The following is a 23,326-nucleotide window of genomic DNA, read 5'->3' as shown; positions in this document are numbered from 1 at the left end:
TGGTCAAATGAATCAGCTATCTTTTGTCTCTTATTGTTACTTCCTTATCCTTAATTATAACAATTTTATTAAGCGAAAGAAGAGACTATAGAATGATTTAGGAAGTATCATTCCTACTGAATATTGCCATACAGTTTATACTATACTTGGTCAAATGATTCGACTATCTCGCTGGCTCAGTATAAAAAAAGCATTTGTATTTTTAGTCAATGATGTGGCTTGGTTTGATATCAAGGTTATCCCTTGTTAAAAATATTATTTACAAACAATTAAAGATGATTTAACTCGGTGGAAGCAATCTAGCAGTATGAAATGGATGGTATGGTAGCATACAACCAGGATCCAAACTCTTTTAAGGCTCAGATTTCAAAAGTTAGCTCAGATGTTCATGCCTCAAAATGGAAAAATAACTGACATTGTCATCATGTAAAGAGATGAATTTTGAGTTGGAAAGAAAGAAAAACAAAACAGATTCAACAAGCTGGTATATTTATACAGTAATATCCTTTGTAGTTACAGTCCCATACAATCTTATAATGTTACAGGCATTATTTCCATCCAACTTGTTTCTTTCAAATCAACAATCTGAGCCTACAAAGTTCGTAAGAATTCACCAGGCCATCCAGCAAATCAGACACTCACATAGCCATCCAACTGCAGACTTGCAAGCATACAAGCAACTGAACTCAATATTGCAGACTTAAATCAGAGCATTCCAGCCACCACTAGAAAAAGTCCATAAGGAGGGAGAGAGAGAGAGAGTCACACCTGCAACCGGACCTGGGTGCAGCAGAGTCCTCTCTGCGTTCTCAGGTTGGTGGTTGATTCAAGGTAGATATCGATTTTTCTGCGATTAGGGCACAACAGAGGACGATTAGGACATCAAATTAGAAAAGAAAAAGAGGAAGTCCACATGGAATTAACAAAATTAGCAAGAAAACGGATCCGTTCATCAATCATCACCAAATCCCCAAATTGTTCAGTACGAAAAGGAAAAAGAAATCCAGAATTTCATTGTTTGCATCAAGGGAGAGAGAAAGAGAGAGATCATATACGAAATGGCTCGCAGACGAGAGCTCAAGTGGTTTTGCCGCAGGACTTGGAAGTTGCAAACTGGGGCTTTCCTCGGTCTGAACTTTTGAAGGGAGAATGGGAGATTAGAGACTTGAGAAGGTGAGAATGTGCTCGGGATGAATGGAAGATTAGAGACTTGAGGAGGAAGCTGTAAATGGTTGCAGTGGCGATTCCTCTCGAGGTCAAAGATAGACAGAGGCCAATAATAAAGAGTTGAAGGCATTGCAGTCGACACCATGGCTGAACCTTTACGAGGCTGAAGAGTTGGAATGAGTCTCGTATAAGGATCCGAATCATATAATCGTATTAGATTTTTTATTTTTTTTATAGAAATATAACGGTATTAGATAATACCGTATATTTATTATTCTAAATCAACACATTAGATTAATGTGGTCAGATCCTACGGTGCAAAAGACATCCCTCAAAAGATTCCTATATGAGGTGAACCGATCAGAAAACCCCAACCTTAAAAGTATATATATATATATACTTATAAATTATCCACTCCATGAATGAGTGAGTTGTGTTCCTCATTTTCTCCATGAGTTTTTGCATGTCTTTTATTCAATAAAGACTTGTTTACCAAATAAAAAAATTATACAAGGTCAGATAGAGTCGGGCCGGGCTCAATCCGATGTCTAAATCTGATCCCGATCCGATCCTGTCAGGGTCAGGCTATTTCTAAACCTTAATCTATCCTTCGAACTGAAAAATCAGGGTTAGATTCGGGCCGGGTTCATTTCGACCGGACTTTCTCGACACCCCTACTCCAACTTATGGCAGTCGAAGACTGAGCAGCTGTGGGCGGCGAATTCAAACCCTCACGTTTGGGACTATTTTCGCCAAACCGCTCACGGTCGGACCGGTTCAAACACAAATCATTTCACTCACTCTCAGTCGAGGGATAGGTTTCAAATCGTTTTTCCCAAATCCTATAGAACCTCCGCACCCTTCTCCTCTTCTTCCCGCTCTCTAGGTTTCAAAATCGTTTTCGAGAATCGCTTTCTTCTCTTCTTCTTCCACCTCTCTCTCACATTGTCACTGACCATCTCTGAGATTCTCACTCTCTGTGTTCTTTGATTTCTATGGGCAAGAAGCAATGGGAAAGGGAAAAAAAGAACGGGAACGGGAAAAAAAAGCTCTACAGGGTTCTCATTGTTATTGCGGCAAGAAACCTGATGACACAAAAGCGCTCGTTACCCACATGGGTATGGTTCATCAACGAACAATCGTGTGCCCTATTTGCAGGACAGGGTTTATCGACGACAATTCTCTTATTGTACATGTCGAAGAACACAAGGAGAGTAAGAATAGATGTCCGGTTGCAAACTGTGTGGAAACCTTTACGGATATACGAACGTATCTTCGCCATTGTGGGTCACATTGAGGTATATATTGATTCTTGATTTTTTTTGTTTAATTTTGTGGTTTTCAGCGATAGGTATCAACGCATTTTACTGTGTGCACGACAGTACGGCTAGATTCTTTCCCTTTGTACGTTTCTTTAGCATTCGCAATCAAGAATCATATTCTCATCAGGGTATACCCTATTAGTTTGCCTTCCCTTTCTTACTAATGGTTAAGTTTTGAGTTTGTAGAAATTCCTAGAGTGTTATTGATGGAGGTTCATGCAGAGAAACAAAATTAATCTTTTAAGCTGCAGATTATACACTCCTGATGATATGAAATAGGGAATCTCAGTAAATCTTCATTAAACCATTCTTTATTTAGCCTAAATGAAATTAGTAGGCTGATGATATGGTATAAGATAGAGGCCATAATTAGGATGATTTTAATTTCATTTTTGGTGATGGACCTAAACTTGTCTTGGGTGAAAAACGTAAACCCTACAAGGTAAGAGTCTTGCAAGTGAATACCCGGTATGCTTCCTGATCTATGTTTTGGTTGCCATGTTGTACAATCATTTTGAATTCTAAATTATAGTATATTGGATGGACTATTTTGATGTGTCTGCATTTGATTGTCCCTCAAATCGGGAACATTTTTTTTTTCCGGACAGTTTTCCCTGTTTAGAAGTTTGGCTGCCATTATTTTCGTGAAAATTATGTGTTATTATTTTTTTTTCCCACCAACCAAAATTTTCTATTCAACAAAGTTTCAAGATGGCCATGTATAACCAAACGAAACCTGTTAACTATGTTACAGTTATAGACCATCTTGGCTTCATGCTACATTCTATCTATTAATGATCAAATGAGTTCACTGTAAGTTGAGATCTGCTTCGGTTTGAATTGGATAGAGAAAATGTTCAGCATGATATAAGGAGAAGGGGACGCTTGTGTCCAAGTACCAATTTATATTGGGAACTTTATCTTTCTAGTCCACACAAATGCATACCTGAACTTTAGTGGTTTCATGCTGTATCTTTCTGACAAATCATCAAATTTTCCTGAATCACATTGGGTTGGCATTTCTGTGAATTTAATTAATATTCATGGATGCCTAATTCTTGTGATGTCAGAAACTCTAAAAGCTTACAATGTCTAGGCAAATACCTGCTTGATCTTTATGTAACATTCAATAAACAATATATTTTGCTTCGGACTTTGAAGCCAATTCACATTAGGTTTATAATTAACTTGTGTATATCCCAAGCTTATTCATTAGTTGCCACTTTTTCTTTCATGTGTTACATTTACAGGTTGTGGATGGGAAGCTTTCACAGACGTGTTATCTCATGGCTCTCGATTCTTGCTACAAGCGTTTATGTGACAGGTAACTTTCCCGTGATGTGGTGGAGAACTCTTCTTTGGTGACTATTTACACTATCATCTTCCTTTTTGTAGGTTTGGAAAATTGGAAGAAAAGCCATTTTCGATATTTGAGGCAGACTATTTTGTGTTCCATTCTCCTTATAACAAGGTATCATTTTCAGTTTTGTCTGGTGAAGAGAGCTACCAGAATCATGATCTCGAAGAGATTACGTCAGCATCCAACACTGATTTATGCAAAATTGTGATTTCCCATTGTCTGGCTACTTGAGCTGGAGTTATGTGCTGAGTATTCTGTGATTTATACATCTACAGGCATCAAAGCAAGTTGCGAAGCACCTGTATAACACTAAGGTGCAACCAACCACTTTGCTTCCAAAGCAAGCGGGAAACATGTACACCTCATCTCTTTATGCAGCATTTGTGTCTCTTATTCAAAACAAACACAGTTCACTGGTAAATATCTTGACTTTTGACATTTTTTCATGGTTTCTACCTGTCCGTAATAAAGGTACCTTCTGTTATTTTGACTGTTTCATTTTACTTACAGGTGGGTAAACAGGTAATAATGTTCTCTTATGGGAGAGGCCTAACTGCTACAATATTTTCATTTCAACTTCGGGATTGTCAAGATCCCTTTACCTTGTCAAACATTGCTACAGTGATGACTATCTCTGATAAGTTGAAGTTAAGACATGAGGTATTTTTCTTGTTGGATGAATATTTTATTATTATGGCGTTTTATTTGTTCGTGATGCTTGCCATTCGCATCACTTGACACATTGGAAGATGGATATTGTATATTATCAATTCAAACATCATATGCATATACAAACAAATGGACTTTTGTTGGAAGCTTATGTGCATAGTTACCTGTTAGCATCTGCACTGAGTACGAGATATATAAGCATTTTAATGTTCTTACTTTCATGTAGAAATTAGCTTCTTTGAATTTACTCACAAAATTTAAATGACATAAGTAAGCTCAGATTTTTATGCAATAGAATCCTGGTTCAATTATTGGTTTGTTCAATTTGTTCGGCCATTTGGTTTCTCCTCTCCCCCTCCCCCTTTCTTCTCCTCTAGGTAATAAACCATACGAGTGAAAGCAATAAAACCCAACCAGTCAGAAAAATGTCAAGAGGTCATTACCTTTGCATGCGAAGAAGATTGATATATCCATGATAGATTTTTTTTGTTTCTATTTGGTAAATGATTGATGGATTTATAATTGGCCTAATGTTTCTCTACTTCTGAGAGGAGAAACTTATCTTCGACTACCATTAGCTTGAGGATGCAGGACCATTGAAATTTCATAATGTTGTTGACCTATACAGTTCAGTAAAATATTTTGTGCTCATCATGCAGATCCCCCCTGAAAAATTTGTGGAAGTATTGAAGCTAATGATGCATCGATATAGATCCAAGGACTCTGACAAACAAGGATACAAGCCTTTTATCTCCAGGTACATTCTATCTCACTGAAGTTGATTCCATGTACCGGAGATCGTATGCTAAGAAGGCTGACGATGACTCCTATGGTGGTGGGAATGCTACAGCTTGTGAAATTGGGTCACAAGCATAGTCCATAACCTAAAATTTGAAATGAATTATTATGTTGATGCTTTGGAACTTTTTTCATTTACATCAGCAGTTACAATTAAGACTACCTTAAATTGTTTTGTTGTTAAAACTTGCAGTTTCACTGTTGGGCTGGTAATGTTGTTTCGAGGGGTTAATGCGTATCAGGAATGTCACTGGTGTTGTTACCTTAGCTGTGTCCCTACTTCAAAATGGGATTGTGGGAGTAACTGATGTCTCAAGTGGCTCATCATCTTTTCATCTGATTTGTAAAAATCTTGGTCTTCGCTGTGTATATGCACATGATTTGAAGTGTATGGACTCCCTTCCCCCCTCTAAATTTTTTTTGTTTCGTTCATCTCCCTGGACTTTGTACATGATGGTTATTGTACTGTCTTAGGTATTGTTTCCTGCTACTCATGTGTATAGACAAAAATATACAAAGGGGAGTACATCATAATTGTTTTTTTTTTTGACATTTTAAACCTATAGCATTCTTCATTGTTATTGTTCTAAACTTCTAGTTTTTTATTTACTACTGTTATTCTTAGGTGAAAGTTTTTCCTTCTCCATGGGTGAAGAGAATTTGGCTATTGGAGTGTCATTATTCCCTCTGCTCCTTATTGTACAAAGTCCGAAATCCCCATGGGTGAAGGGAAACTTGGTCCTTGTTTATCATTTATTTCCCCCTAAAATGCAGACCTCTGTTTACCAAAAATAAAAATAAAAATGCAGACCTCTTGGGTGAAGTTTGGGGACTCACCCACTAACAACTGATTATTGCTAGTTTTTATCAACATATGCAAGAAAAACTGTTGTTTGATAAAGCCTCAGCATAAAAATTAAAATCCATTAAGAATTGATTGAGGGCCAATTATTCTATTCTACACCGAAATACAGACTAAAGATGGCTTAACTATTGTACTTAAGGCTGCAACAGTGTCGGGTTGGGCCGGGCTTTTTAAAACCCTACCCCAACCCTGAGTCCCCTTAGGCCTTAGCTGAGCCTAGGCCCGCCCTGAACCTGAGTCAGGGCCTAAATATCCTGACCCTGATGGGCCAAGCCTAGCCCAAGCCTGCCTTGACCCTGGCCCTGCAATAAGCAAATTAAAATAACAAATGTAGGGAATATGTGAAAGAGGAGGCTCGAACCCAAGACCTCCTGATAGGAATTAGCTTTCATGCGCCACAAAATACCAAGTTTGTTAGATACTTATGTATATGTATAATAACTTTCTATTATGTAATAAATAAAGAATTTTCTTCAGGGCCAAAATCAGGGTTGAGCTGAGCCCGAGGTCTCAACTCTGAGCCGATCCGACCTTGACTCAGGGCCAGGAATTTTTGGCCCTAACCCGCCCTCAGGGCTAGAAATCTTAGCCCAGGCCCTGTTCGGGCTTAGGGCGGGTTCGGGCCGACAGGGCCAAACTTGCAGCCCTAATTGTACTTGACCAATTAGTCAATCATAAGGATTGAATATAACCCACCGTTTGGCACACTCAATTAGCTTGGATAGAATGAGAAATTAGAATACTTTCTCAAGCAAAAAATAATTGAACATTAGCATATGATCATGTTTGGTAATGATCACAAATTTTTTTTTTTTAAAGTTTAAAATTTTTCCTCCAATTAATTTTCTTGCAACCAAATGGAGCCATGTAGGCATCAACTCGAGGACTCAAGCAACGCCATCAATTTCTATTTTCTTTGGTATTGGGGAAAAACCAAGGAAAGTTTCTATTTTTTCAAACAACAACAACAAACTCAGTCTTATCCCAACTTAATGGGGTCGGTTACACAGATACAACAAAACAAAGTAGGTAAAACTAAGCTCTAAACAAAATAAGGGAATGAAAAGATGGGAAAGGAGGGATTGAAGATGAGATGAAGAATGGAAAAGAGACAAATGAATAATGGAAAATAAAAAGAAAAGTGAAAGTAAGATGAAAGATGCAAAACCCAATGAGTCAAGAGAATCTCGGTTATTTTTTCATGTTAGATGAAAAGATCCAATCAACAAACAAAAAGATGGAAAAAGAAACGAAGACTACGTTTGGTATGCATTCTAGGGCAATAATACATTCCAAGAAATCATACCAAACACAACCTTAGTCTTCCATTCACGATCTGAAGATCTGGACCCACCATTTATGTGAAGTATTTTTTTTCATCTCATCTTCTTCACCTCAACATTTTCCATGCACCCCACCTCCTGAAGATCTCAACACTAAAATTGTAGTGTACATTTTGAAATTAAAGCTATGTTTGGTATGATATCTTGGAATGAATTATCAACTTAGAATACATACCAAACACAATTGAAAAAATGTTATACAAGGCATATACTGTAAGACTAAGTTGTAATACAGTAATAAGTAAAATACCTGATATCAGTACTGAGACACGAACCAGAGAGGAAGACTTCTACAACACGAACAGGATGAGTTGAGTCGTATCTGATAGATACTCTCCTTAAGGTTTTAGATACCCCCACTTCTGCAACGGGATTGACCTTGCTCCTAACCCTCCAAGATGAAACAACTCTTAAACGTATAGGTTGCAGAACCTGATATGAGTACTAAGGATACCAAACGGCTATACTAGCCCTCTGTTTATAGAAGATACAGTAAGGTTAAACTGTCTCTAGAATGAACAGTTGCAGAGACAGAAAACGAATTCTGTTGTGTATATCAAATGGCAGGCATGACATGGTGTATGTATAATGCTAGAGTACCCTTCATGAAGGGACATATCTGTATGGATACAAGTGAGACAGTACGTGTATCCTTCATGTACAGGGAAGGGGTGTATCTATTCGTATACATGTACGAATAGGTATGTATGGTTCAACCGTATAGATGAATCATGAGTGAACCAAATCGAGTTTTAATATGAAAATTAAAACTCAATGGTGCAAAACTTATACTACCTAAAAATAAGGTTTTGCCCACACCCCGACCTCGGCCTCGGCCACAGCCCGGCTTGGCTTGGCACGTGATTCAAAAGCACCCCAAGGACCCCCCACACACTAGAGAGTAGGGTGACCACCTCTCCAAAGGGCTCACACCTTAAGGAAACAATCATATATATATATCCCTCAAGTAACTCTCCCACAACCAATGTGGGACTATACTTGAGCTCAATATTGCTTCTTACACACAAGAGAGCACAACAAGTTCAAACCAAAAATTTGGAGGGAAGCAAAAAGGAGGGAATGAACAAAAGACACAATTTTGAAACTTTGACTCACATTGAAAAAGTGATTTTTGAACTAATACTTTGACTCAAAAAGTGCTTTTATAAAATAATAATACAACAAAAATATCTCCCCAACATAAAAATTCTACCTACTCCAGTGTTCACCACAATTCACTGATATCACTAATCTCCAGTGTTGCTTCGTATATTAATTTCAAAGGTTGCTTAGCTTCCTTGTTAGGTCTATGGGTTGGTGGATCAGATTTGGCTCCTCTCCTACGAGCCCCGCGCCCAAGGAATGTCCGTTGAGGCATCCAATGGTGCTGGGTTGTTGGGCGCACCGAGCCCCCACACAGGCACACATCCCCACGCGCCAACAGCCCAGCATTGTTGGATGCCTCACCGGACACTCCCTGGGCGTTGGTCTCGAACGAGAGGGGCCTGATCCTGGTGTATCTGCCTACCCGGATTGGTGGACTCAATTAGGATGGGACCCACACTCATTTTCTCTCTCTCTTTTACCCCTCTGCAATGGTGAGGAAGGTGGTAGAACTTGATTTGCAAGGCTCTTAAGATTTCCTCCTAGTGAAACCTTAAACAGCTATCTAGGGTAATAGGATTGATTCCTATTTCATTTTCATGTGAATAAACTAGTCTAATAGGTGACCCTTGTCACTGGATATCCATATTGAAGGGGGGCAGCTGGGAAAACAGTTAGGCTTTAGTTTGCCGGCACATATCAGCAGTTTTTTGTACGGGAGTGTGGCCTCCGCCAGCACTCCCATGTGTCTATCTCTCTCCTCCTTAAAACAAGGGGGCAGAGGTGTCTTTTCACATGGGGAGGAGAGAGATAGACTCATGGGAGTGCTGGCGTAGGCCACACTCCCGGGCAGAAAACTTTTTCCCATAAGGTATATACATGCATGCCAATCTACACAAGCATAATTTTTGTGACCGTGTTTGCAAGGGAAGTGGGGAAATGGAAGAGAAGTAAAGGAAATATTTGTATTTCCTGTAAAATATATTTCACTTGGGCTCCGTTTGATTGCAAGGAGAACTAACGGGAAGGGAAGTGAAAATTTTCAAACCTTAAAAAGAAATTTTTGTAACAATTACCCCATGTGATTGTATAAACTACTTAAATTTCATACCATATTTAGTAATGATACATTTTACATTTAACTTTTATTTCATCTCAGCGACCTTCCCGATCTTGACACACCCTAGTTTTAGTGAGATTAAACCGGTTGGGTTGGGTTGTTTTGGGGTTTATGGTGGTACAGACGGGTCTCATCATATTTTCAAAATGTCACACATATTGATATACTATTTATATATATATATATATTATAAATTTTAAATGTCACACATATTTTGTTTTATAATATATATGTAGCTAATAAGTAATAATATATTTTATGTAAATTTCTCTCTAACCCAGCAAACTTAGTCTAGTCCATGCATCTCTCCCTTCTCTTACTCCATGATCATGGTCAGCCCGGCCCGACCCTGAGGGCGGGTCAGAGGGTTGGATTTTCTAGGCCCTAAGTTGAGGTCAGGCCGGGCCTGAGCCCAGCTAAGGGGACTTAGGGTTAGGCGGGGGTTTTAAAAAGCCCAGCCCAACCCGACCCCCTTGGATCCCTAGATGTATCTATTACGGAGAAGAATCATCCCGCTTTATAAGCCAGACCTTTCCCCCAGGTGTGCGATAAGGGATTTGGGAAGAGGGAGTTGTGAGGCCGTGGCAATCTCAGATCTGGCTCTCCTCCAGCCGTGGTGGGAGCTGGAGGTCCAGCCCAGCAAAAAGGTGGGGGTATGGGAATTTTTATCACCTCCAATTCGCTGCCCGCTCCAATTCCCTCCAATCCCTCACATAGGAGCAGAAATGACCATCCTACCCCACCTTGGGCAGTGTGTTCGGGCAAGGGATAAGGTGGTCATTTCCGCTCCTATGTGAAGAATTGGAGGGAATTGGAGCGGGTAGAAATTGGCGGTGATAACGATTCGGGGGTATGGTCATTTAAGGGGGGCCACTTGAGTCCCACTTGTGAAATGACCAAAAACCCCTTATTTTGTTGGACTGGACCCTCTAGCTCCCACCACAGCTGGAGGAGAGCCAAATTGGGCAATCGTCCCCACTCAATCCTTGGGACTCTTGTCAAGGGAACCTACACCATCATGTGGGACCCACATTATACTGCACCATTCAATCTTTGCTCACGCTAGGGGGACACACTGCGGAACCCACATCTATGATGTCTTTGGGTTTAATTCTGATACCGCATGTCACTGGCCCAACCACCCCAAATTATGGACATTCACGGAAACACATGGCTCTCGTAAGAAGGTTTTGCCAGAAATCCTCATATTTATCACATGATAGATTTGGTGGGGCCAAAATTTTGTGTACAGGTGGATGCTCGAGTTCCTTAGTCACTTGTTAAGTTTCAATCCTATGGAATGGCCACGTGAGAGAATGAACCTTGTAAACCCCACTAGAAAGTCAATAACTTTTGGTAGGAAGTATAGATATGAATGAAATTCTTTACAACTGAAAATGTAATGAAAATGACACCACAGGGAGAAAGAGAACTTGAATGAATTAAGCTTAAGAGATGAAAGTCGCCATCGATAGAATGGCAATAAACCTATACATGGTTTGAGGAATTGGTATTGGATTAGCTGATTAGAATTAGTATAGATAGAAGCTGATTATCTGGTCAATCCCATATCGATGGATCAATATAAATCAATCAAGGGTAAAAAGTTAAATAGAAAGTCTAATTATAAAAATAAAAAAAAAACCACGATAAATCCGTCCAATCATAGGTATCGATTGAGACCAATACCATATCCGATACCGATTCCTAAATCCATGCTCCCGAGTCTTTCCTGGAGATGTGAAGCAATCAGATCACCGATAACAGTCGATTCAAAATCTTACTTGACTTTTAGGGTTTAGGTTGACTCTGGCTTAATCAGTCTAAATCCATGGAAGTTTCTTATTTGAACCCAAAGTTAAATATGCAAAATCGGCAATAAGATATACCCAATCGATTCAAATTCAGTAGAAATTGACCATAATTGACCTAAACCCTAGAAATCTAGCATGAATTAGTTGCCCCAGAATGATAGGAATCAAGATTGGGCTCAGCCGATTTTGATTCCAAAACTTAGAAGCTGGAGCCGTGCTTGAATCATGATTAATACAAGAGTAAATTACATGCACCCCCCCAATATTTTGAAACAATATCAAACCACCCGAAATAGTTTCACTCTTTACGTGCACCCACCTGGAATTTAAACGACTTACAAATAAGCTCCTACCATTAAGTGTAAAACGTTAGTTGTAGTTAAACTTTTCTAAAATCCTATTTTACCCTTCAGTAATTGGCATTGAACTTTTTACCCTTATGAGAGAGAACCATAGCCCAAACCCATCTCTCCCAAAACCAACTTTCCATTGTCATCTTCCTCCACCTATCTCTTTCTTCTCCGGCGATCTGACCACAGTCACCACTGAAAATGTGCAGAAAAGGGTAGGAACCAATGGTGGCCTTGTTCACTTCCACCACGGCCAAACTCGTCAGCATGGTGACTGCAAGAGCCCTGTAGTTGGGTGTCCCACCCTCACTCTGCAAAACTCCAACCACACGCTGAATGGCACCCTCAGTGACCAAACCCACCTTGTTATCGTCATCTAGACTGAGATTGGAAAGGACCGAGAGAGCGGCTTCTTGGATTCTAGGGAAACCCTCAAAATTCAAGAAGATCGAAATACTCTGAAAAATTAGAGCCAATCGGACGACAAAAGTAAGAAAGGGGAACAAAAAAAAGCGACAATGATAGTTCGATCGACCGTCAAAGGATGGATAGATCGGCGGCGAACAGGGTGAGATCCAAAATTTTTGAAACCCTAACCCTAGAATCAGAATTACGGAAGGTTAAGAGCTGAAATTGGAATCAATCGGGAGAGGATGATAGAACTTGAGCGAGAATCTATTTGATGATCGAAAGAAAGCATCAGTAAGGAATCTAGCTCGAGATTAGGTAGATTCGGAAGAAATTGAAAGAAATCTGAAAGGGAAAAAAATAAAAAAGACGAATAGGGTAAAGCCAAGGCTCCGCACTATAGAAGACTGTGCGGAGTCTGGGTTCGTCCGGAGAACCCAGATGCTTCTTGAGTTCTTTTTGCAGTCTGAGTGCGTATTTCTCATTCCTTGCCAGAATCCAACCACCACTGTATAGAAGGTTGATTGAAGGTGTGGCCTAACAATAGAATCACCGGGTCTAACATATCTCCAAGGAAATCAGGCATTTGAAATCGTCTAGGAACTGAGTTGCCATCACTGTCTTTATGTCTCTCTGACCTCTATCTACTTATCGAATAAAGCAAGAGAACAAACAGGTGGAGTTAAGCAGGGGAAGAGAACAGAGGAGAGAGAGAAAGAGAACATACAACTTTCCCCTTTCTTTCTTTTGTTTTTGTTCTTCTCCAACGTCATAATCTAATGATAATAAGAGTTTAAGAACTGGGTATAGATGATAAAAGAGATCAATCAGGAAGGGAGAGAGAGAGAGAGTAACATGCTTAACGGAACCATGGAGTGCATCAGTGCAGAAAAGTTGATAAACCATGAAAGGGGCGAGTACACGGCGGTGGAGAGACTAACCTTCGTCGGAGGGTGGCTGGGTCGGGGAGATGTCCGCCAGCGATGGTTTGGTCTTCTGCAACCTTAGTCGGAGGTGGTGTGCAGCAAAACCTTAAATCGATTTAGGGATTTTTGGTTTGGAGGAGAAGATGTAAACAGGGTAAAATGGTAATTGAATTAAGTCATTGATGGAAAAGGGTAAAATGGTCTTTTTACTTACAAAACTAACAGTTTACTAACACCGTGAGCCAGTAGGGGTTTTGTTTGAAATAGTAAAACTAGGGGAGGTGGTTTGATATTGTTTCAAAATACTGGGGGGGGGGGGGGGGTGCATGTTATTTACTCTTAATACAATAATGGAATCATGGATAACATAAGCTAAGGGTGTCAATGAGTATCAAGTATCGAATACCAAAACCATTTTTGTACCAAATTATCTATATTAAACTGTACTGATTAAATTCGGTATGATATCGGTATGAGATACCTATACCGAGTCGGTATTCAATATGACAACGGTACAGGGTATATGTATAGCATACCATATTGAAACCATATTAGTATCTTGGAACCGTAACAATTGATATCCTTAAGTCGGGAACCGTAACAATTGATATCCTTAAGTCGTAAGTAAGACTAATTGAACTATTAAAATACGTATTTGTGATCTCAGTACTTTCTAGTTTACCCCGGATATTTATCCTCTCAAGTGCACACTTAAGAATCCAACCGACCACTCAACACTTGAAAGGATAAAAAGACGCCATTGCCCATGTTTTTACGATTGGCTTCTTAAGTGTGGTGCACCACACTTGATTGGATGAAAATCCGTTTACCCCCCTCCCCCCAACCTCCCCAAAAAAAAAAAACAAACTAAGATCTTCCGACGTCTTCGTTGTTTCTATTTGATGGCGTAGCTCGGATCTCACATTTAGTCATTGCTATAGTCCCACTCTTTAGAACATCCCACAACCCACCCTTACCCAACTCATCACGTAAGGATGTCAACAGATATTCAAAAATTCGTATTCGAACTACGTTCATATCTGTTTAGGAGAATCTGAATCTGTTCGAAAACTAATCGGATACGAATATGATAATCCCCCTATCCGAACAATTATTATCCGATTTGTTTAGTAATCCAACGGTAATAAAATATCTGAAATATGTCTTTGTGTCTGTCTCAACTCTAACCCTCATTAACAAAATGGTAAAGATGTCCATGGATAGTAAAAAATTCGTAATCAATCGGCATTCATATCCATTTAGGAGAATCCTTTTTTTTTAAAAAAACCATTTAGGCTTCAGTTGATTATAAGGGGAATTGAAGGGAAGGGAAGTGCAACTTTCAAACTTATAATAGAATTTTTGTAATCTATTCCATGTGACTATATTACTAACTCCAAATCATTCCATATTTGGTTATTTAATTGCACTTTACTTTGCATCCATTTTCCTTTGGTTTAAAAAATAATATAAAAATTATATGTAAAATGTATCATTACTAAATATGGAAAGAAATTTAAGTAGTTTATACAATCACATGGGGTAATGATTACAAAAATTTATTTTTTAGGTTTGAAAATTTTCACTTCCCTTCCCTTTGATTTCCCTTGCAATCAAACATAGCCTTAGGAGAATTTGAATTCAAAAAATTACTATTTGAATCCTTTGAGAATTAATAAGATATTATCTGAATCCATCAAAATATAATTGGACGCGAATATGACAATGCTACTATCCGACCTTTGTTTTTATCGCTTTTTGAAGTTCTAACTTTACATTGTCCATTTCCACATTCACATAGTCTAAACTGATCTACCCACATGAAGAATGAATATCCTCGTGGACAATTGTAATATTCTTAACCACTATTTTTTCTGACCTACAAATGACTTTGTCAATGCCCTAATTCATAATCGCACATGGACTCATGTACCCCCAAACCCCAAAATGAATGTAGTGGGTTGTAAGTGTTACGTGTCTTGCCGATGGCTCCATTGAACGCTACAAGGCCCGTTTAGTAGCCAAGGGCTTTCACTAACAGGTGGGGCTTGATTACTCCGAAACTTTCAATCTGGTTGTAACACCGACTATCATCAGGTTAGTCTTATCATTGGCTCTTACCAAATGTTGGGCTCTCAAGCAGTTTGATGTCTAGAATGCCTTCCTTCATGGCCTGTTATAAGAGGAAGTATTCACGACCCAATCTCCTGGCTTTGTGGACTCCCAACGGCCGCTTCATGATTGCAGGCTTCACAAATCTCTATACGGGCTTAAACAAACCCCACTGACCTGGTTTGATCGTCTAAGCACTTTTCTACTGGAGTTTGGTTTTGTTGGATCCAAAAACCTATACATCCGTGTTCATCTACAACGCTAATGGGGTTATAATTCATCTATTGGCTTATGTTGACGATATCGTTCTCATCGGCAACAACGCAGAATCTATCTCCAGGTTCCTTGCCAATCTTGCCGCCACCTTTGCCATCAAAGATTTGGGTACTCTATAATATTTTTTGGGCATTAGTGTTCATCGGGATCACAATGGTATTATGCTTTCTCAGCACCAATACATAGTAGATCTTCTCGATTGTACTAAAATGATGGGCTATAAGCCAATTTCCACTCCCATGTCATCCTCCCAGAGCTTATCTAAAACTACTGGCACACCAATGGATGACCCCACCTTATATCGTAGTGTTGTTGGAGGACTACAATATGCTACCATAACATGGCCTGATATAGCATTTGTTGTTAACAAGGTCTGCCAATTTATGCACCGGCTTACCCTTGACCATTGGTCTGCAGTAAAACAGATTCTTCGCTACTTGAAGTCTACTCTAAATTATGGGCTCCATTTTCAGAAACAGCCCGCCATGCATCTCTCTACTGACTCAGACGCTGACTGGGCCGACTGCCCTGATGACTGTAAGTCCACAGGCGATTTTACTATTTATCATGGCACCAATCTTATCTCTTGGAGCTCTCGTAAACAGGCTACAGTTGCTCGATTGAGCACTAAATCAGAGTATAGGGCTGTGGCCAATGCAACGGCCAAACTCACATGGTTGCAATCTCTACTTCGAGAACTTGGATTCTATCTGGCCCATGCCCCGACTTTGTGGTGGGATAGCGTCGGGGCTACATACTTAACTGCAAATCCAGTGTTCCATGCCTGTACCAAACACATAAAAATTGATTTCCACTTTGTTTGTGACAAGGTTGCCAAAGGGGACCTTACTGTGCGTTTTATCTCTACCAAGGATCAATTAGCTGATATATTTACAGAGGCTTTAACCAACCAACGGTTTCACTAACTTCTATCCAAGCTCAAGGTTTATCCTCCCTTGCACTTGAGGGGGCGTGTAAGCGATAAGGATGCCAACCGTATCAAACCAATCTCATCCACCTCAATCTCAGCAAAGGCTATCACTAACGGCACTCCTACATCAGCCCTTATCCAAAAGCAAGGAAACACATTAGCTTCAGTTGATGAGTTCACTTCAAACTCTTCCAAGCTCAACGCATGTAATCTGGACTCTTCAAGATCATCAAGCCAGCAACGTACTAACACCCCATGTACTTATCCATGTATCATCAAACCCATCTCTCAAAAACTTCTATATAAAGAGAGATGCGGCGAAGCTAAAATATAGTGAAGTAATCATACTCTTATTAGAAGCCATCTGATCAATTATAAAAAAATAAATAAATGAATAAAGGCAGAATAATATCAAGTAAAATCTGTTGAGTTTATGGCTTTACTTCCATAATAATAGATTTCACAAAAAGCAAGCAAATTCATCCTTTGTCTCTATTAATTTAGCTTTCTTAATGAGATTTTTCAATGAATGACTAGTGTAGCAGTTAGATAAACTATTGTTGGCTTTGGCATTAATCAGTCCAGGAATTAGACTGGCTTCATTAATAGTATACTAGACTACAGGGTAGTTTATATTGAACTGCTTGCAGCAACAAAAAATAGAATGGAGAATTAGACCTGTGATCACAAAAGTTATGAAAGCACTGTATTTAGCAGGAAATACCTTGTGGAATTTCCCTTTTTAACTTGTATCATGCAATGCAAGCCCCAATTGGTATATTTTCTTGATAGTTGCATTTCCAGCACAGATGGGAAAGAGAGGGTACAAGAAGCTAATTTTTTCATTTCTCTTTCTGTGAACCTTTACTCCCATACTCTTGTTGCCTAACCAAAACAAAAAAAGAAAAATAAGGACTACATTCAGAATTTTGACACAGGATATCCTTCATGAGCACCCTGCCTTTTCCTAGGAGGACTTATTAAGAACTTTAGGGAACATGGATATAATTTCTCACACACACAGAGTGAGGAAACCATTTCACATGGACCATTTTCGTATCATGTGGGCAATTGATGTTTTGATTCGTTGGATGGCTTGGAAACCCCTATTCTTGTCACTTAGAAATGTATTCTGCCTCTGGAGTCTGGACAAGTGGACTCAGTAATGAAGCTTTATAACTCTATGACCAATGTGGAGTTGGGACCTGGTCTAAGCACATATACTGCCCTTTTGACAGTCCTAGCAAATAAGAAGCTTGTGGATGTGGGTGCCAAGATTTTACATGAGATGAAAGCTGTGGGATTTTCTGTTGATGTGAGTACCAGTGATGTTCTGGTCATCTACATTAAGGAGGATGAGTCGGTTGATCTCATTTTCAGGTGACTGCATTTCATGGGTGCATCTGGCATTCGAACTAATTATTTTAAATTGGTTTGTTGTCATAGATGCTGAAAGTGGATGGTGTATTCTATGTTGATTGGACTAGATTTTCAGAACTTACATGTTTTGTCTGTGATTTTAATCAGGTAATTTGGTTCAGGTATTAGGGAGAACACTCACTAATAGTTTATTTTATTGAGAGAATCCTGTAATTGAATGAGAGAATCCTCCTCCTATCAAACAGAACCCATGTGAGCTCCTAATGAGAAGCCAACGGCTTCCTTTCTCTTTTCCAAACCTGCCAACCATATCAATCTTTACATGATTTTGAGGAGATGGCATCTGTTGTCAGTTTAGTTGGATCTCTCTCTCTCTCTCTCTCTCTCTCTCTCTCTCTGTCTCTGTGTGTGTGTGAAGGAGATGGCCGTCTCTCTTTTACACGTTTCAGTGACCCATAGTTCATCAAAATGGAGTTCAAAGACTTTAGAAGGTTAGGACTTAGTGATCTGAACACCACCTTCCCAATTTCATGTGCCAGACTAATAATTCCCAATCTATTGTAGGTAGACATCCAATTGTAACTTTCTTTTGATTGCCCCTCTCCAGTCTCCCCCGCCCGACTATGCTCTCAGCAATCCAACCCCATAAAAACCCTAACTCTACAAATTAAAACCGTAACCCACCAACGTATGGCGTAGTCCAAAAAAGTCTTATGCTATATGAAACAAAAAAAGGAAACAAACACATAATACTCTGCCCATCTACCATTGCCATCGGCCAGATGAAAACGAAAGTAAAGGTTGCAGATTGGCGATAGACAGAGAGGAACACAAACAGAATTTACCAATTTTATCACAACAAAAGGAAAACACAAAAAGAGTGGAGACTAGACTGTAGAATACATATAGAGCAAATAATTTTTCGGCCATTTCCTAATTTTTCTTGCTCCACCCACCAGAAACTTTGTTCTGTTCTTCCCATCGGCAAGAATTCAAAATTTAAAAAATAAAAAATGAATAAGTGGAGAGAGAGAGAGAGAGAGAGAGAGAGAATCCTTTCATCATATTTTGATTTTTAATACTATATTTGAATGAAAAACACCGACTAAAACAAGTAATAATTTTGTAGAAAATTGCAACGAATCAAATTGATAAAAACAGGGGAAGTAATCCTTATCGGAAATCCTCTTGTGGGGAAATGTCCCCGTGTGTGTGTGTGTGTGTGTGTGTGTGTGTGTGTGTGTGAGAGAGAGAGAGAGAGAGAGAGAGAGAGAGAGAGAGATTACTAACCCTCTCGAGGGCTTCAAGGCACCTACTGAAGCCAAATAGGGGGAGTTTTTGCAATTCCGCTCCAAGTTCCTAACGGAGGCAGTGGGCGTGGCGTTAAACGCAGCGGGACAACTAAGGAGGTGATGTGATGATGCCAAATCTCGCAGAAACAAAGGATTATGTCACATGTCGCGTTGGGCTATGGAATATGGATGTTGCGACTGAGAAGCGACGTTTGCAGCGAATTCACACACTTATGCGAATCGTCCGGCATCATAGGCCCATCCGATGACGACGCTGGAGCTGGTGCCGGAACCTGCAATGCAAACATAACATGCGCCGTAAATAGCCACACCACTAGAACAAGACAGCAACGGCTACTGTCAAGAGACTCCCTCTGCAAATGGGGCAGTTGCATGCATTGATTCCATGGTCACCGTAGCCGGAGCAAGTGATGGTCGCCGGAGCCGCAGCCATAGAGGGAAGAAGATGAAATGACAGTTTTGTCTTTTTATTTAAATAACTAAGGGATAAAATGGATATTTCACCTTTGGATACTAAGTGCGCTTAACGTTTGGGGTGTCTATGATATTTTGACCAAATACGGTAAGTTTCTGAGATATTGGATACTTTTAGAGGATGTCCGTGAAATTTTCCCTCAAGATTTTAACCTTAATATATCGAGATTGAGAAGCTTGGAGAAGAAAGAAGAATCGCCGAAAAAATGGTTTTACCCACCTTCAGCAGAGATTTCGATGTTCAATAACGGTCGGAGAAGGAGATGTTCGCCGGAAAAGGGTTTTCGCAGAGATGTAAACCCTTCGATGTCCGAAAAGTTTTTTTGTTTTTTAATTCGTCTGCTCCACTAGCCGGTTAAGGGTTTCTATTAGCCGGTTATGAGTTAGCACCCTGAACGGTTAGGATTTTATAATATGTAATCAGCGGCTGATATTGAAACGTTGCGTTTAGAGGTCGCACGGATCTGGATTACGGACTCTATATTAGGAAAATTATCGCGCCCAGTACTGGGGCGGTGCTGCCCTGTGCGCATCATACCATTGTTTCAGTTTCTGTTTGTAGTTAAAATCAGAGTTATATTCCAATTAGGAGTGCTATTTTGTTATTATTTAAGCATCGTAAGAGCCCAGACTCAGACTCAGGATTTTTGCAATTGAAGAAAGAGGTCTAAGATATCTTATCTTGTTTAAGACTTGCGGCTTCCCTGTTCTGTGTCCCATTTTCAGAAATAGATTTTTGTGGGTTCACGAAGATCTGCTTATCAGATCCTACCATTGTTTTGGGGATTCAGAAGGAACCCTAGGACTAATCAGATCCTACCTCTATATTATACCTTTCTTTCCCAACAAGCTTCTCTCCCTCAGTCCCTCGACTCCCTCTTATATCCGTGAGAAGCAGCGGCGCAGCAGAGTGGATCGTGAGCGACACCGATGGTCGACTCTGCAACTTAGACAGCGGCACAGCGGAAAGGTCAGAAATAAAAAAATTCTCTCTCTTTCTCTTTCTCCTTCTCCATCTCAAAATCCTTTCTTTTTTCTGGTTTTCTATCTCCGTCTCAAAAAAAATCTTTTCTTTTCTGGTTTTCAAAGGAGTCTTCAAGAGGTTTTGCATTAATTCCACTCTGAAACGTTTGTGAGGCTTTTTGTTGGGTTTTTGGTTTCATAATTCCAACGGATCTGAGCTCTTAAGCTGGGAGAGAGGAAAGAGGAATGAAAGTGGGCTTAGTTAGTTTTATTAAGTAATTTAGTTGCTGTCTTGATTCCTAGTTTAAATAGGATTTGTTTCAGTTTCTGTTTGTAGTTAAAATCAGAGTTATATTCCAATTAGGAGTGCTATTTTGTTATTATTTAAGCATCGTAAGAGCCCAGGCTCAGACTCAGTATTTTTGCAATTGAAGATGTTGTTTGCTCTGCAACGCTGAGGGAAAGAGGTCTAAGATATCTTTTCTTGTTCCTGTTACTGTTACTGATATTCAAACCATGTTATTTGAAGCTTTATTATTCTCTGATTTAAGACTTGCGGCTTCCCTGTTCTGTGTCCCAGTTTCAGAAATAGAGTTTTCTGGGTTCACGAAGATCTGCTAATCAGATCCTACCACTGTTTTGGGGATTCAGAAGGAACCCTAGGACTAACACTACGACCAAAATTTGGGCCCATCTGAGGCCTGAATCCCCCCCTGCTACTTATAAATCACTGTTTTCTGAGTTTTCTCGATCCAGAATTTTGTTTTTAAAATTAATCTTAATTCAACAATCTGATGTCTATAATACTTTGGTTATTGGATTAAGGTATTAAAACTGTGGTGTGATCCAAGTTTCACGTTATTCTGCTGGTCTAATTTGAATTATTTTGTCTTCTCTGTTTCCTGGATCTCAAACTTAGAGATTACTATTTTTTTTTTAAATTACTTTGAATCTAACCATCAAATTGCTTCCATGTTTTTGAAGAGTTCTTATTCCCTGTACCTGTGTTTGATTCTTAAAGTTTGGGTTGAGTCCCAGAGGATTTAGTTTTCAGTCAATTTTGGGGTTATCTGTCTGAGTTGGGTTTGTCTTGAGATCTGTCTGGGAGGTTATCTTTCAACTCTCTGCCAATCAAAGGATGGAACTCATATTAGCCCTCTATTGCAAATTTCAAGATACAAATACTTGGCCTTAAAAATTAAAAAACCTTTGACTTTGGGATAGGATCACTAATGGATCAAACTTGTTCTTCTTTTCTTTGAACAAAGCTAGGTCATTATATTCACTAGTACTTCAATCTTCAGTAATTTTCCACTACTCCCTTGCTTTTATTCGAGGGATAGACAAGGATGGGTCCACAGGCGTTTGGGCTTTGTGGAAGGATGCCCTTGTTGTAGGTTCAAACTTCATTAAAAATCCTAGCAGCTGGACAGAATTGGCCTCTGTTTTCTTTTCCTAATTTTTGCAATCTTGGGCTTCTTTTTTGTTTTTATGCTCCCTCCCTTTGTGATATCCATTGCTGCTGGAGTGGGTCTGGTTTCAACAACTATGGTTGTGTTAGTGGACTGAATATGACCATCAATACAGGTCCAGTGATATGGATGAAACCGTTGCCAGCCTTAGAGGGCCTTCATTTCCATCTTTTTGAGGGTTTTAGATTCTTAAATAATGTACTTGCATGCTGCTGTAATAGTGGTAGCAGCAGCTTGCACTTCATTTAATGATTAAACCATGTAGGATCCTTTTGGATTCCTTTAAAAGTAGTCCTCGAATTTCAGAAGATCTGCAATCTGTATGCCGCATCGCAGTTTTTTACATGTTTTCTACATTCTTCTGGCTACTTCATTGTTGATTGATAATTGTTTAAGAATAATGATTGTAGCTTGAAAATTGATTGTTGCTCGATATCTTTTATTTAAAAAACTCTGTCCTATAATTGATTCTAAGATTGGAATGGATGTTTGATTGTACTATGTAGTTAGTTGAGACTTAAGAGCCTACACAAAATGGTGAATTTATGTGTGTATATTGCTGTATTTTTCGTACTGTATTTTTTCAAATCTAAACAATTAAAACCTGTAATTTCCGTTTTTGAATTTTTGCTGTTCTCGAAAAGTTTGACTGGATTTTAGACTGTCCAGTTCAAATTTTGAGGTGTTCTAAACAAGCCATACCAAACACAGTTTTTTTTCCCGTTTCCGTTTTGAACAAACTGTGGACCAGATTGGGCAGCTTCAAGTGCTTCCGTTTTCCTCATCCAAGTAGTACAAATGTTAATACTACCTTCATGGACCCAGGATTAGTTTCAAACTAAGGTGCGTCAAATTTTTTGTTTTGCCACTCATCGAAGTAGTTCTTTCAGTAGAGCGCAGGGAGAGAACCTCAACGACGGCAATGGCAGACGATAACTGCAACAATATGGATATGGTCGTCCATCCTTTGATCCTTCTCCTTCGCACTATAGTATCCATCTTTTCTGCTTACTAAGTATAACAAAATGACTTTCATCAAACAGGAAAATAATAATTATAATAAAGAATAGCATAATTGTTGGTAGGGTTTTTGAGTTCCCAGGATTGAGTTTAGATTGACGAGGCTTGGAAACATCTTCATTTATGGGTTTCAATTTAT

General features: G+C 39.3%; 1 long non-coding RNA gene and 1 pseudogene across 1 annotated transcript; one reads left to right on the top strand and one right to left on the bottom strand.

Moving 5' to 3' along the window:
• Positions 1-312: 312 nt before the first annotated feature.
• Positions 313-5,394, top strand: LOC122655218 (annotated as a pseudogene).
• A 10,657-nt stretch (positions 5,395-16,051) lies between these two features.
• LOC122664464 lies at positions 16,052-22,780 on the bottom strand. Its single transcript, XR_006333339.1, has 3 exons — positions 22,620-22,780; positions 21,354-21,360; positions 16,052-16,062 (listed from the first exon to the last, which is right to left on the bottom strand). It is a non-coding gene; the product is annotated as an uncharacterized LOC122664464 (long non-coding RNA).
• Positions 22,781-23,326: the final 546 nt, after the last annotated feature.

This window comes from Telopea speciosissima, chromosome 1 (genome assembly GCF_018873765.1).
Source record: "Telopea speciosissima isolate NSW1024214 ecotype Mountain lineage chromosome 1, Tspe_v1, whole genome shotgun sequence".
Lineage (NCBI taxonomy): Eukaryota > Viridiplantae > Streptophyta > Magnoliopsida > Proteales > Proteaceae > Telopea > Telopea speciosissima.
The sequence above is the reverse complement of the archived record's forward strand: the minus strand, read 5'-3'. Positions and strand labels throughout refer to the sequence as shown.